Below are 16,810 nucleotides of genomic sequence, written 5' to 3' on the forward strand. Positions count from 1 at the left end.
CTTCTTGAGTGAGAGGCAGACACCTACATCACTAGATCACACTTACCCTGGTGGGGCTTAGACACATAGCTTCTTGAATGAGAGGCAGACACCTACATCACTAGATCACACTTACCCTGGTGGGGCTTAGACACATAGCTTCTTGAATGAGAGGCAGACACCTACATCACTAGATCACACTTACCCTGGTGGGGCTTAGACACATAGCTTCTTGAATGAGAGGCAGACACCTACATCACTAGATCACACTTACCCTGGTGGGGCTTAGACACATAGCTTCTTGAATGAGAGGCAGACACCTACATCACTAGATCACACTTACCCTGGTGGGGCTTAGACACATAGCTTCTTCGGTGAGAGGCAGACACCTACATCACTAGATCACACTTACCCTGGTGGGGCTTAGACACATAGCTTCTTCGGTGAGAGGCAGACACCTACACCACTAGATCACACTTACCCTGGTGGGGCTTAGACACATAGCTTCTTCGGTGAGAGGCAGACACCTACACCACTAGATCACACTTACCCTGGTGGGGCTTAGACACATAGCTTCTTCGGTGAGAGGCAGACACCTACATCACTAGATCACACTTACCCTGGTGGGGCTTAGACACATAGCTTCTTCGGTGAGAGGCAGACACCTACACCACTAGATCACACTTACCCTGGTGGGCTTAGACACATAGCTTCTTCGGTGAGAGGCAGACACCTACACCACTAGATCACACTTACCCTGGTGGGGCTTAGACACATAGCTTCTTCGGTGAGAGGCAGACACCTACACCACTAGATCACACTTACCCTGGTGGGGCTTAGACACATAGCTTCTTCGGTGAGAGGCAGACACCTACACCACTAGATCACACTTACCCTGGTGGGGCTTAGACACATAGCTTCTTCGGTGAGAGGCAGACACCTACACCACTAGATCACACTTACCCTGGTGGGCTTAGACACATAGCTTCTTCGGTGAGAGGCAGACACCTACACCACTAGATCACACTTACCCTGGTGGGGCTTAGACACATAGCTTCTTCGGTGAGAGGCAGACATCTACACCACTAGATCACACTTACCCTGGTGGGGCTTAGACACATAGCTTCTTCGGTGAGAGGCAGACATCTACATCACTAGATCACACTTACCCTGGTGGGGCTTAGACACATAGCTTCTTCGGTGAGAGGCAGACACCTACATCACTAGATCACACTTACCCTGGTGGGGCTTAGACACATAGCTTCTTCGGTGAGAGGCAGACATCTACATCACTAGATCACACTTACCCTGGTGGGGCTTAGACACATAGCTTCTTCGGTGAGAGGCAGACACCTACACCACTAGATCACACTTACCCTGGTGGGGCTTAGACACATAGCTTCTTCGGTGAGAGGCAGACACCTACACCACTAGATCACACTTACCCTGGTGGGGCTTAGACACATAGCTTCTTGAATGAGAGGCAGACACCTACATCACTAGATCACACTTACCCTGGTGGGGCTTAGACACATAACTTCTTGAGTGAGAGGCAGACACCTACATCACTAGATCACACTTACCCTGGTGGGGCTTAGACACATAGCTTCTTCGGTGAGAGGCAGACACCTACACCACTAGATCACACTTACCCTGGTGGGGCTTAGACACATAGCTTCTTCGGTGAGAGGCAGACATCTACACCACTAGATCACACTTACCCTGGTGGGGCTTAGACACATAGCTTCTTGAATGAGAGGCAGACACCTACATCACTAGATCACACTTACCCTGGTGGGGCTTAGACACATAGCTTCTTGAATGAGAGGCAGACACCTACACCACTAGATCACACTTACCCTGGTGGGGCTTAGACACATAGCTTCTTGAATGAGAGGCAGACACCTACATCACTAGATCACACTTACCCTGGTGGGGCTTAGACACATAGCTTCTTCGGTGAGAGGCAGACACCTACACCACTAGATCACACTTACCCTGGTGGGGCTTAGACACATAGCTTCTTCGGTGAGAGGCAGACACCTACACCACTAGATCACACTTACCCTGGTGGGGCTTAGACACATAGCTTCTTCGGTGAGAGGCAGACATCTACACCACTAGATCACACTTACCCTGGTGGGGCTTAGACACATAGCTTCTTCGGTGAGAGGCAGACACCTACACCACTAGATCACACTTACCCTGGTGGGGCTTAGACACATAGCTTCTTCGGTGAGAGGCAGACACCTACACCACTAGATCACACTTACCCTGGTGGGGCTTAGACACATAGCTTCTTCGGTGAGAGGCAGACACCTACACCACTAGATCACACTTACCCTGGTGGGGCTTAGACACATAGCTTCTTCGGTGAGAGGCAGACACCTACACCACTAGATCACACTTACCCTGGTGGGGCTTAGACACATAGCTTCTTCGGTGAGAGGCAGACACCTACATCACTAGATCACACTTACCCTGGTGGGGCTTAGACACATAGCTTCTTCGGTGAGAGGCAGACACCTACACCACTAGATCACACTTACCCTGGTGGGGCTTAGACACATAGCTTCTTCGGTGAGAGGCAGACACCTACATCACTAGATCACACTTACCCTGGTGGGCTTAGACACATAGCTTCTTGAATGAGAGGCAGACACCTACACCACTAGATCACACTTACCCTGGTGGGGCTTAGACACATAGCTTCTTCGGTGAGAGGCAGACACCTACACCACTAGATCACACTTACCCTGGTGGGGCTTAGACACATAGCTTCTTCGGTGAGAGGCAGACACCTACATCACTAGATCACACTTACCCTGGTGGGGCTTAGACACATAGCTTCTTCGGTGAGAGGCAGACACCTACATCACTAGATCACACTTACCCTGGTGGGGCTTAGACACATAGCTTCTTCGGTGAGAGGCAGACACCTACACCACTAGATCACACTTACCCTGGTGGGGCTTAGACACATAGCTTCTTCGGTGAGAGGCAGACACCTACACCACTAGATCACACTTACCCTGGTGGGGCTTAGACACATAGCTTCTTCGGTGAGAGGCAGACACCTACATCACTAGATCACACTTACCCTGGTGGGGCTTAGACACATAGCTTCTTCGGTGAGAGGCAGACACCTACACCACTAGATCACACTTACCCTGGTGGGGCTTAGACACATAGCTTCTTGAATGAGAGGCAGACACCTACATCACTAGATCACACTTACCCTGGTGGGGCTTAGACACATAGCTTCTTCGGTGAGAGGCAGACATCTACATCACTAGATCACACTTACCCTGGTGGGGCTTAGACACATAGCTTCTTCGGTGAGAGGCAGACACCTACACCACTAGATCACACTTACCCTGGTGGGCTTAGACACATAGCTTCTTCGGTGAGAGGCAGACACCTACACCACTAGATCACACTTACCCTGGTGGGGCTTAGACACATAGCTTCTTCGGTGAGAGGCAGACATCTACACCACTAGATCACACTTACCCTGGTGGGGCTTAGACACATAGCTTCTTCGGTGAGAGGCAGACACCTACACCACTAGATCACACTTACCCTGGTGGGGCTTAGACACATAGCTTCTTGAATGAGAGGCAGACACCTACATCACTAGATCACACTTACCCTGGTGGGGCTTAGACACATAACTTCTTGAGTGAGAGGCAGACACCTACATCACTAGATCACACTTACCCTGGTGGGGCTTAGACACATAGCTTCTTCGGTGAGAGGCAGACACCTACACCACTAGATCACACTTACCCTGGTGGGGCTTAGACACATAGCTTCTTCGGTGAGAGGCAGACATCTACACCACTAGATCACACTTACCCTGGTGGGGCTTAGACACATAGCTTCTTGAATGAGAGGCAGACACCTACATCACTAGATCACACTTACCCTGGTGGGGCTTAGACACATAGCTTCTTGAATGAGAGGCAGACACCTACACCACTAGATCACACTTACCCTGGTGGGGCTTAGACACATAGCTTCTTGAATGAGAGGCAGACACCTACATCACTAGATCACACTTACCCTGGTGGGGCTTAGACACATAGCTTCTTCGGTGAGAGGCAGACACCTACACCACTAGATCACACTTACCCTGGTGGGGCTTAGACACATAGCTTCTTCGGTGAGAGGCAGACACCTACACCACTAGATCACACTTACCCTGGTGGGGCTTAGACACATAGCTTCTTCGGTGAGAGGCAGACATCTACACCACTAGATCACACTTACCCTGGTGGGGCTTAGACACATAGCTTCTTCGGTGAGAGGCAGACACCTACACCACTAGATCACACTTACCCTGGTGGGGCTTAGACACATAGCTTCTTCGGTGAGAGGCAGACATCTACACCACTAGATCACACTTACCCTGGTGGGGCTTAGACACATAGCTTCTTCGGTGAGAGGCAGACACCTACACCACTAGATCACACTTACCCTGGTGGGGCTTAGACACATAGCTTCTTCGGTGAGAGGCAGACACCTACATCACTAGATCACACTTACCCTGGTGGGGCTTAGACACATAGCTTCTTCGGTGAGAGGCAGACACCTACATCACTAGATCACACTTACCCTGGTGGGGCTTAGACACATAGCTTCTTCGGTGAGAGGCAGACACCTACACCACTAGATCACACTTACCCTGGTGGGCTTAGACACATAGCTTCTTCGGTGAGAGGCAGACACCTACATCACTAGATCACACTTACCCTGGTGGGGCTTAGACACATAGCTTCTTCGGTGAGAGGCAGACATCTACACCACTAGATCACACCCTCTCTGGTGGGGTTAGACACATAACTTCTTCGGTGAGAGGCAGACACCTACACCACTAGATCACACCCTCTCTGGTGGGGTTAGACACATAACTTCTTCGGTGAGAGGCAGACACCTACATCACTAGATCACACTTACCCTGGTGGGGCTTAGACACATAGCTTCTTGAATGAGAGGCAGACATCTACACCACTAGATCACACTTACCCTGGTGGGGCTTAGACACATAGCTTCTTGAATGAGAGGCAGACACCTACATGACTAGATCACACTTACCCTGGTGGGGCTTAGACACATAGCTTCTTCGGTGAGAGGCAGACACCTACATCACTAGATCACACTTACCCTGGTGGGGCTTAGACACATAGCTTCTTCGGTGAGAGGCAGACACCTACATCACTAGATCACACTTACCCTGGTGGGGCTTACACACATAGCTTCTTCGGTGAGAGGCAGAGACCTACACCACTAGATCACACTTACCCTGGTGGGGCTTAGACACATAGCTTCTTCGGTGAGAGGCAGACACCTACATCACTAGATCACACTTACCCTGGTGGGGCTTAGACACATAGCTTCTTCGGTGAGAGGCAGACACCTACACCACTAGATCACACTTACCCTGGTGGGGCTTAGACACATAGCTTCTTCGGTGAGAGGCAGACACCTACACCACTAGATCACACTTACCCTGGTGGGGCTTAGACACATAGCTTCTTCGGTGAGAGGCAGACACCTACATCACTAGATCACACTTACCCTGGTGGGGCTTAGACACATAGCTTCTTCGGTGAGAGGCAGACACCTACATCACTAGATCACACTTACCCTGGTGGGGCTTAGACACATAGCTTCTTCGGTGAGAGGCAGACACCTACATCACTAGATCACACTTACCCTGGTGGGGCTTAGACACATAGCTTCTTCGGTGAGAGGCAGACACCTACACCACTAGATCACACTTACCCTGGTGGGGCTTAGACACATAGCTTCTTGAATGAGAGGCAGACACCTACACCACTAGATCACACTTACCCTGGTGGGGCTTAGACACATAGCTTCTTCGGTGAGAGGCAGACACCTACATCACTAGATCACACTTACCCTGGTGGGGCTTAGACACATAGCTTCTTCGGTGAGAGGCAGACACCTACACCACTAGATCACACTTACCCTGGTGGGGCTTAGACACATAGCTTCTTCGGTGAGAGGCAGACATCTACACCACTAGATCACACTTACCCTGGTGGGGCTTAGACACATAGCTTCTTCGGTGAGAGGCAGACATCTACATCACTAGATCACACTTACCCTGGTGGGGCTTAGACACATAGCTTCTTCGGTGAGAGGCAGACACCTACATCACTTTTTCACACCCCCTCTGGTGGGGCTCAGACACATAACTTCTTCAGTGCGAGGCAGACATCTACACCACTTTATCATACCCCCTCTGGTGGGGCTCAGGGCCATAGCCTCTTGGGTGAGAGGCAGACATCTACACCACTTTTTCACACCCCCTCTGGTGGGGCTCAGGGCCATAGCCTCTTGGGTGAGAGGCAGACATCTACACCACTAGATTAAACCCCCTCTGGTTGAGCTCAGGGCCATAACTTCTTTGGTGAGAGGCAGACATCTACACCACTTTATCATACACCCTCTGTTGGAGCTCAGGGCCATAACTTCTTGAGTGAGAGGCAGACACATACACCACTAGATCAAACCCCCTCTGGTGAAGCTCAGGGCCATAACCTCTTGGAAGAGAGGCAGACATCTAAACCACTTTATCACACCCCCTCTGGTGGGGCTCAGACACGCAACTTCTTGGTAGAGAGGCAGACACCTTCACCACTATATCACACCCCCTCTGGTGGGGCTCAGACACATAACTTCTTCGGTGAGAGGCAGACACCTACACCACTAGATCAAACCCCCTCTGGTGGAGATCAGGGCCATAACTTCTTCGGTGCGAGGCAGACACATACACCACTAGATCAAACCCCCTCTGGTGGAGATCAGGGCCATAACCTCTTTGGTGAGAGGCAGACACCTTCACGACTATATCACACCCCTCTGGTGGGGCTCAGACACATAACTTCCTCGGTGAGAGGCAGACATCTACACCACTAGATCAAACCCCCTCTGGTGGAGCTCAGGGCCATAACTTCTTCGGTGAGAGGCAGACACCTTCACGACTATATCACACCCCCTCTGGTGGGACTCAGACACATAACTTCTCGGGTGAGAGGCAGACATCTACACCACTTTATCACACCCCCTCTGGTGGGGCTCAGACACAACTTCCTTGGTGAGAGGCAGACACATACACCACTAGATCAAACCCCCTCTGGTGGAGCTCAGGGCCATTACTTCTTGGGTGCGAGGCAGACATCTACACCACTATATCACACCCCCTCTGGTGGGGCTCTGACACATAAATTCTTGGGTAAAAAGTACCACCACGCACTGGCAGCCATGTTTTGTTATGAATCAACATAGGGATAGTGTCACCTAGGAACATTTCTGTGAAATTATTTTATAATCCGGCCAGCAGATTCTAAGGAGAAGGTTTTCACTCTTTTCCATAAAGACAAAAGGTGAAAAGTCGCCCAGCGCCCTGGTGGCCATGTTTTTTTACGAATCAACATGGTGTTAAGGAATTTGATAAAGAGTCACCTAAGACACATTTATGTTGAAATCAGGCCAGCTATTTCTGAGAATATTTTCTTTGCAACCAAAGTTCTGCATGGAACCACTTTTATTGAAGCAATCTGGAAAAGGACCACCCAAGGAACATTCCTGTCAAGTTTGGTTGTCCCAATGGTTTTGGGGGAGTTGTTTTAAGGAAAATGTTAACAGACGGATGGACGGATGACGGACAATCACCTTATCACAATAGCTCACGCTGAGCACTTTGTGATCAGGTGAGCTAAAAATGGTTCAGGGATCTACCATCATATCAAGATTTATTTCAATCCTCTCAGTAGTTTTAATGTTACTCTCCAGACAAGGGTTTGACAGAAAACAGCGACAACTAGATGCTCGCTCGGATAAATATTTCACACACACACACACACACACACACACGCACACACGCACACACACACACAAGTACTCTTCACACAAAATATGTACTGTATATATTATGTATGTAATATTTATCAGGGGAAAGAATTATGGCAGGACTGATTAAGGACATAAGAAAAGGTTATCTGTACTTAAATATGAAAACATGTAAAACTGTATTACCAGGACAATTTGACTGGACATAAAAAATGTAGCCTTGGCCTTGATGGGATGTGACAGAAACCCATGCACTCCACTTTGTCTTGGTGTCACATGGTATTGGTGTGTTAGAAATTTTTAAAGGATTTTGAAAAAACCCTCATCATTTGAGGAGATGTGGACCATGTGCCATATTCAGTATATTACTTATCCTTACTTAGATATTTCACTCGCATGATTAGCCAGTTATTTTTACAATCCTAGCAAGATAATGGCTATTGACCCATAAGTGTTGCTAAATGATGACGCTTGATGTACCTAGCTGCAAAGTGTTGCTGTGCATTGTCTGTGCCTGGCTGGAACATGCATTTTGCTTGTTGCATTGATGTGATGAACAAAATGAGACAGTCATTTTGAAATCCTTTGGAGCTAGGAGTAACGGAGCAGACAACAAAATGTTTGCTACTCACATCATCTCAATCTGGTGAATATTTGTGCAAAGCCAAAAACATTATGGTGTGTATCTTAAACAAGAAAGTAGCCATTTCGCACCGACTGTAAGTGCACCCTTGACAGTACATGAGCTGCTTGATCATTTCCAAATCCTTTCACCTATTGATGTCGTTATTGCATGAACATCTGTCATCCGTACCAAGTTTGGCATCATCGATGAATCTCTCACCATTGGCAGACATTAAATTATTCATATAAACCCCAACCATATGCTTCTTGACTTAAGAATTTCTTAAAATCAATTTAAGATATTTCTTTTGTAGTAGCGCATTTATCAACTCATTATATTGCCTTTCCAATTTGTATTTGTAATATGCATTAATTATAGAGATTCAAAACACATGTACACTTTTGCCTCACTCTAAATCTAATAATTGCTCTAAAACATTTTTCTGATTTTCTGCTCTCAAGAATGAAAGAATGGAATTTAATATTGTAGGTTGGAACCCTTCAACACATTTTTATTTAAAATGAATTATTGCCTTCGAAGTCTACAACTTTGAAAAGCATTACTAAAAGGGTTCAACAAAAGCTCTAGTGTGACTGGTTGATTGACATGTGATGCTACCAATGTTTCAATAAAGGTTTAAATTTCCATTAATAATGTTGTATCAGTTCCTATGGTTGGGTGGATAACCTATTGGTTTTCTAAAAACAATTAACTGTACCAGCTTGGGTGCTCCCCAATTAAACCATGTTGTTTTTTTGTACTTTTTTTTCTGCGATTACAGTATATAAGAGTAAGTAATTATAATACAAGCGTTTTCCAATGCATTTCTGGAACATACATATTTTTGGTATCAAAACATGAGGGAGTCCCTAAGACAATTAAATGATTTACTTCTTTTACCTTAGTGTGTGGGGCAAACTTCACCCCATAAGCACTGTTGACAACGATGTAAACCTTTGACCTTCAGTCCCCTAAAACAGGGGGATCATCCACTGGTCAAGGGCAGCCACCAAGTTTCATGGTCCTAGGTCAAATTATGCACATAAAATTTGGTTTTCCAATCGACTGATCCATCGACATTTGGGAACCAATATGCCACTTTTTGTTCATAATTTAAATAAGTTTGAATTTCGCTGTAGGGTACAAATATTGAACAATGATACTTATATTTCAAAGTAATTTATTGAATTTTGCATGAGCAATTGAACATAAATGTACATCAACAATACAGTTTATTAGGAGCATTTTATTCTCCAAAACATCACAAATAAATACATTTACACACATTGTAATTATCATTGTAATTATGTCAAGTGTATGGATTAAATATAATTCCACTATACATATAATACAAATGTAACACAAAGTTCACAGATTTCATTTATAAATCATCACATCTATAACACAACAGCATAGCATGTTGGTGACAATGCTCCTGTTTTTTCCAATCAAAAAGGGTTGAACAAAATTTTTTTTGAAGCCAGAGTGATGTGCCTTGCTACAAATTGTGTATTGTGGCTGGCAAAGTGCGTTTAAAGTTTTAAATACATATATTAAATGATTTATGAGATGGGATTAAGACTATTTTTGCAGCGTAACGCTAACAAACACTAAGACTGTAACAATACTTTGACCTTTTAATTTGAAACAAACAGCCAAAAGAAGTACATGTTAGATTTAGTACAATATAGCCTAAAATTCACATACCTCAAACAATGATTATTACATGCGTTAAAATAGTTCAGATTAAAATTAATGATATGTGGGATCAAATTACATGTATATCATATCTTAATCAGACGTTAAAGAAAAGTTATCATAACAATAATATGTTTTGTAAAATATGTGCCCCCTCCCCCAAAAAAATTTTTTTTGTTGGCAAACCAACATATAAGTATATATATAAAATATTAAAGGGATGGCATTAAGGCAAATATACTGGTGCTGTTACTTATTAAGGGCATGAAAGTCTTTGCTTCTTGGTGTCGTTGTTCTGTCTAGGAATCTTACTAACATGGTAATTTTATGTCATGTATAATTTCGTTAACATTTTTTTGAAAGCATTTGTTGCTGTATATTCTTCATCTATATAAATTGGATTTAAATTGTCATACAAAAAAAAATGTCATACAAAAAAAATAATCTTTAACACCAGCAATACAACAGCAGCACAGATCCAATCCCAGCCAACACAGCATACCTTGGTAACGACTATATGTTTTCTTTAGAAAACAAGAAACTGACATTAGAAATACAGAACAACTTACAGCAAAGACGAAAAAAGCTCATTGTTGAATGCATCAACATCATGTATAACACCAGTAAGTGCAGATGTTGTTGGCTACACATATTAAGCGAAAGCCATGTTAAAAAAATTGTATAAAAAAGTGTATCACATTTATTTCATTTCTGTAGAGGTTATAGAGTTCAAAGTGTTGATGTTGTTTAAGGATGGACCTAGCCCAACTTTGACTAAGGTGGGCCACAGGAGTATGCCTGCGTTCAAGAAGGAAAAACTAACAGATGCAGCAGGAAAACATGATTTTGACATACTGAAACTATGCCGCATAGTAACTATGTGTTGTAAGAATTTGGCATCAAATTGTGTCCACATTGGACTTCAGAGGGAAAAACACCTGGCACATAAGGATAAGCAGGAAATATTGCAAAACTTGGTATGTGTTCCACAGGCATTGTAGTCTTTGCTATACAGTGTAGCAGGTGTTGACCATTATAACTCACACTTGTACCCTGGAAACATCAGTGACAAGCAAATAACCAAAAAATCAGGACTTGTTGATATGTGTGAAGAAGAGGATGCATTTATGGCCATAAGAGGTTTTTGGATGGTGCCCGCTCAGGGCTTTGGGTACCTTGTTTGTGTGAAAAACAACCCTCACTTTTAAAGTAGCAATTGTTTCAACTTACAATATTTCTATTTTAACAGATAACTGAACCTCCGACTGTCAATGAAACAATTGAGGTTGTTGGAGTTGACCTTGCTGAGGATGGGACTGTAGAGCTCCTGCTTGCTGATGACAGTCTGTTCTCTGTTGCGATGGAACTCCTTTTACAAAAAAAAATATTGCAAAACACAGTATGTGTTCCACAGGCATTGTATTCTTTGCTATACAGTGATGGACAGGTGTTGATCATTATAACTCACACTGGTTCCCTTGAAGTACAGTGAAAAGCAAATAACCAAAAAATCAGGACTTGTTGATATGTGTGAAGAAGAGGATACATTTATGGCCAATAAGAGGTTTTTTAATCTCAGATTTGACAACACCCAGAGGTGTAAAACTAATAATACCACCCTTAAGGAAGAAGGAAAGGCAGTTTTTACATCATCTCAAAATTAAAAATTTATGTTGAGAGAGACAAATGAAATGTATCAAAAAGGTTTGTATTGTTCAAGGCACTATGGCGATAACAATGTCTGCACAAGCTAATCTGGAAGACATTAGTCTCACAAATCAGTTTCCACCATGTTTAAATTATGAAAGTGACTTCAGGACCACAAGAAAAGTCGTGCAATAAATGTTTTTAGGTTGTTCTATATATTATACTATTTATGTCAAATAAGTTTTTTATTGTACATATATAACGAACAAGAATGTTTTATTACCGATACGTTTTTTATAAAAATTTGCAAGGATTTACTAATTTTTATACCATTTTCTCCATTTCATATATTCTTTGATTTTTGACTAATGTTTTTGGGATTGTGACTGCGCTTTCAGTGATTTTATTCAAGAAAATGCAGCAACACTGGCAATAGCTTTTGTGTGATTCAAAATGGCGGCATACAGATCTCCAAAATCTCAGATATTTTTATGAAAAACACCTCCATGTCTTCATTCGTTAACCTTTTACAGTGAATTTTCATTTGGATCTACATGGACCTGAGCTCATTCATTAATTCATGCAGCTATAAATACATACACATTATATATTGATCTGTCATTAATAACTTATATAAACCAAAATCAGTCGAATGCAGTTGTCAAAGTGAAAAAACAACTCCGGGAATGATGTCAGACATTGACATGTTTATATGCATAACAAGGAATGACCTGCGGTACTCGACTGGAGTGACTGGCAGACATGAATGCTGTGAAATAGGAAAACTCAGCTTGCATAAACATTGATACAATACAAATACACTGATAGTGACAGTTGCTTTTCATTAATTCAGCCTAAGGGACTCCTCCATTTATTTGGAGATTTAGCTGTGTTTTGATATATTTGTCTCATATTATACCAGCATGCAGATAAAGAAAGACAGACTGCTGACAAAACATCAGATCAAAGATTTTCATATTCCCATTCCAAATTTAATGTGTTATGTCTTAAACCATTACTAATGGTTAAAGAAAAATGCATAAAACATCAATTTTAGAATGGAAATATGAAAATCTGTGATCTGATCTTTTGTCATCAGTCTTTTATCACTGGTTTGCAGATATTTACGCTAGAATTTGCTCGTTCCAAGACAAAAAAAAGTTGTCAAAACGTTAAATCCGTAAGAGTGCAGCTCTAACATCTAATCTAAGTTACCATGAGCAACAACAACTCATGTGCCTGAGAATAAAGCTAAATGTGAGTCTATGGCCAAGATTGGGCAATGATGAGTTATAATTATATAGAAGACATCATGAAAGTCCTTCGAACTTACCTTTTTCAATTTGATAGGTAGCCATATAAGGAAAATCATATATCTTAGAGGCTTTATTTAAAATGCTACGGGCATTTCACAATGCATGGCATTCACAAAGACAGGGATAATTGTGAGAATGCCAGTGGGAACAGCAAACATTTGAACTCTTTCAGCAAAGGTAAAATCTACCACTTTAGAAACCCCCTACCCCTCTACATCTCTCTCAACATTATCACCGGTTTTGAAAAATAAAATAAAAATAAACATGAGATGCATCAGTTCCGAGTCTCATATTTCAGGAGAATAATGATGTTAGTCACCCCTGTAGGACTAGCTTGTAAAGGGATACATCAACTCATGGAATGAACTCAGATATTGACATGGTTATGATGCATGATAATGAATAATCTGTGGTACTAGACTGGAGTTACTGGAAGTATGGAAAGCTTCCTCTACAAGTGAAAAAGAAAAACTCAGCTTGCATCAACATTGATGAAAAATACAAGCAGACTGATCGTAACAGTTGCTTTTCATGAATTCAGCCTAAGTGACCCTCTATTCATGTGGAGATTTTATGTTGATGAAACAGCTGGTACAAGTCTGCAAGAGGTCTGTGCTGTGGATGAGCAGGAGGAACTATGATGGTTGAGGCAAGCTTCATGACATCATCCCATATTTCAGGAGACTGATGATTTTAGTCAGCCATGTAGGACTTGTTGGGGAGTAAATGATTGAGAACAGTGACATTTACAGCAAATATCTTATAATAAAGCATCATACCGACAATGGGAAAGTGCTGTCTTTGATTACTATATTAAACCAAGTTTAATGGAGTTACTAATTCTTTAGTACCTAAAAGAGGGCAATACCACACATGAATTGCAGTCAGATATTCTCCAATTCATGATGCCTTCCATGCACTAGACCGGAGAGAATGGAAGCAAGAGAAGATTTATCTCCTGGTGACAAAATGAAAAAAACCCTGCTTACTTCAACGTAACTTCTATGATTTGTCAACATTTTTATGAAAATGTCTGCCAAATCATTCACAAATATTTATATATTGAGCTGTCATTAATAACTTAAATAAACCAAGATCAGTTGAATCCAGTTGTCAAAGTGAACAAAAACATCAACGTATGGAATGAATTCAGATATTGACTTGTTTATGATGCATAAAAAGGAATAACCCATGGTACTTGACTGGAGTGACTGGAAATATGGAAAGCTCCATCTACAAGCGGAAAGCTTGCATCAACATTGATACAGCAGACTGATTGTAACAGTTGCTTTTCATTAATTCAGCCTAAACGACCCTCTATTCATGTGGAGATTTTATGTGGATGAAACAGCTGGTACAACACTGCAAGAGGTCTGTAGATAGGCAGGAGGAACTAAGATGGTTGAGGCAAGCTTCATGACACCATCCCATATTTCAGAAGAATGAAGATGTTAGTCAGCCCTGTAGGACTTGTTGGGGACAAGCTTCATGACACCATCCCATATTTCAGGAGAATGAAGATGTTAGTCAGCTCTGTAGGACTTGTTGGGGACAAGCTTCATGACATCATCCCATATTTCAGGAGAATGAAGATGTTAGTCAGCCCTGTAGGACTTGTTGGGGACAAGCTTCATGACACCATCCCATATTCCAGGAGAATGAAGATGTTAGTCAGCCCTGTAGGACTTGTTGGGGACAAGCTTCATGACATCATCCCATATTTCAGGAGAATGAAGATGTTAGTCAGCCCTGTAGGACTTGTTGGGGACAAGCTTCATGACACCATCCCATATTTCAGGAGAATGAAGATGTAAGTCAGCCATGTAGGACTTGTTGGGGACAAGCTTCATGACACCATCCCATATTTCAGGAGAATGAAGATGTAAGTCAGCCATGTAGGACTTGTTGGGGACAAGCTTCATGACACATTCCCATATTTCAGGAGAATGAAGATGTTAGTCAGCCCTGTAGGACTTGTTGGGGACAAGCTTCATGACACATTCCCATATTTCAGGAGAATGAAGATGTTAGTCAGCCCTGTAGGACTTGTTGGGGACAAGCTTCATGACACCATCCCATATTTCAGGAGAATTAAGATGTTAGTCAGCAATGTAAGTAGTAGTAAACTGCCAATCCGGCGATCCGGTGACCTCCCCCCCCCCCATTGATCCGCTGAACTTTGAATAACCTTCATCCGCTGACCTTTGAATAACTTTCATCCGAAAGTGTTGATCAATTATAGGTTTCACATTTAAACTGGTTATGATGTATGATTTATAAACATTAAAACTTATTCATTTATAATCCTTACCCTTATTAATAAGTTAGGTAATTCATGTTAATCTTTTATACTTTCTACTACTTTTTCGTTGGGTTTATTAATTTTCACAACAACCTTCACCTTTCGAGAAAAACAATTATACAACAACTTTTCATATTCAACAACTTTATGATATTCAACTTTATACAATTCATCATGATTGTTTTGGTTTTATTTCTTTGGGGTATATCAACTACCTATGGGATAGATATAAGTTGTCTTCATAAAGGTGATACAGCCCAATGTACATTTGACGATGTTGGTAATTATGCGCTAGTTGGGTTGAGCTCTGATGTGATTGAAGTGGTGATTGATAGACTGACTAACAGTAGAATTATGTTACCAGCCCATATTTCAGGAGAATGAAGATGTTAGTCAGCCATGTAGGACTTGTTGGGAAGTAAATGATAATATTCATCTTCTAGTGAAAAAAGGAAGATTTAGTAAAATTGAGTTATCATCACTTTAGCAGTCAAAGTGAGGGGTCAACAACGCATGGAATGTAATCAGACATCGACACATTGATGATGCATCAGAAGAAATGTCATGTGGTTCTTGAATGGAGAGAATGGCAGCATGGATAGATCAATCTTTCAGTGAAAAAAGGAAAAACAGGCTTGTATCAACATAACTTTTGTTATCTAACAACAGAAAAACAATGTCCTACAAATCATGCACAAATACTTAAAAAAACGGATGAATTGAGTTATCATCACTCCAATAGCCAGAGTGAGGATACAACAACACATGAAATGCAATCTGAACAAGATATTGACACATTGATCAGAAGGTCATACATGTGGTACACCACTGGAGTGAATGGCAATGAGGAAAATAGTGAAAAAAGGAAGTATCAGCTTGTAACAACATGACTTCTATGATCTATCAACAATGTATAACAATGTCCCAACAAGACTTGATTGACAAACATTATGCCCCCCCCCACCTGAGTGCCATGTTGTCAGGATTATATGGACCAAAATGACAGCTGATTTGTCACTGACATTGGATGCTGTTGAGGCAGTTTTAAGATTATGACCATTCAAAGTGTGAGGATAAAGTGTGTTATGACCATGACCTTGGCCATGGGTGCAGGCATTGACAAGTTATCACACAGACAAGCTTTTTTTGTTCAAGGTCACTTGACCCTTGACCTGATGACCCCTAAAATCATAAAGGTCATCTACGGGTCAGACACAACTCCAAGTCAAGTTTGAGGGCCATGGGTGCAGGCATTGTCAAGTTATCACTCGAAACATTTTGCATCCAAGGTCACTGTGAACTTGACCTTTGACCCATTGACTCCTTAAATCAATAAGGGTCATCTACTGGTCAGGCCCAACT

The sequence above is a fragment of the Mya arenaria genome, chromosome 13 (assembly GCF_026914265.1).
Source record: "Mya arenaria isolate MELC-2E11 chromosome 13, ASM2691426v1".
NCBI classification, from domain to species: domain Eukaryota; kingdom Metazoa; phylum Mollusca; class Bivalvia; order Myida; family Myidae; genus Mya; species Mya arenaria.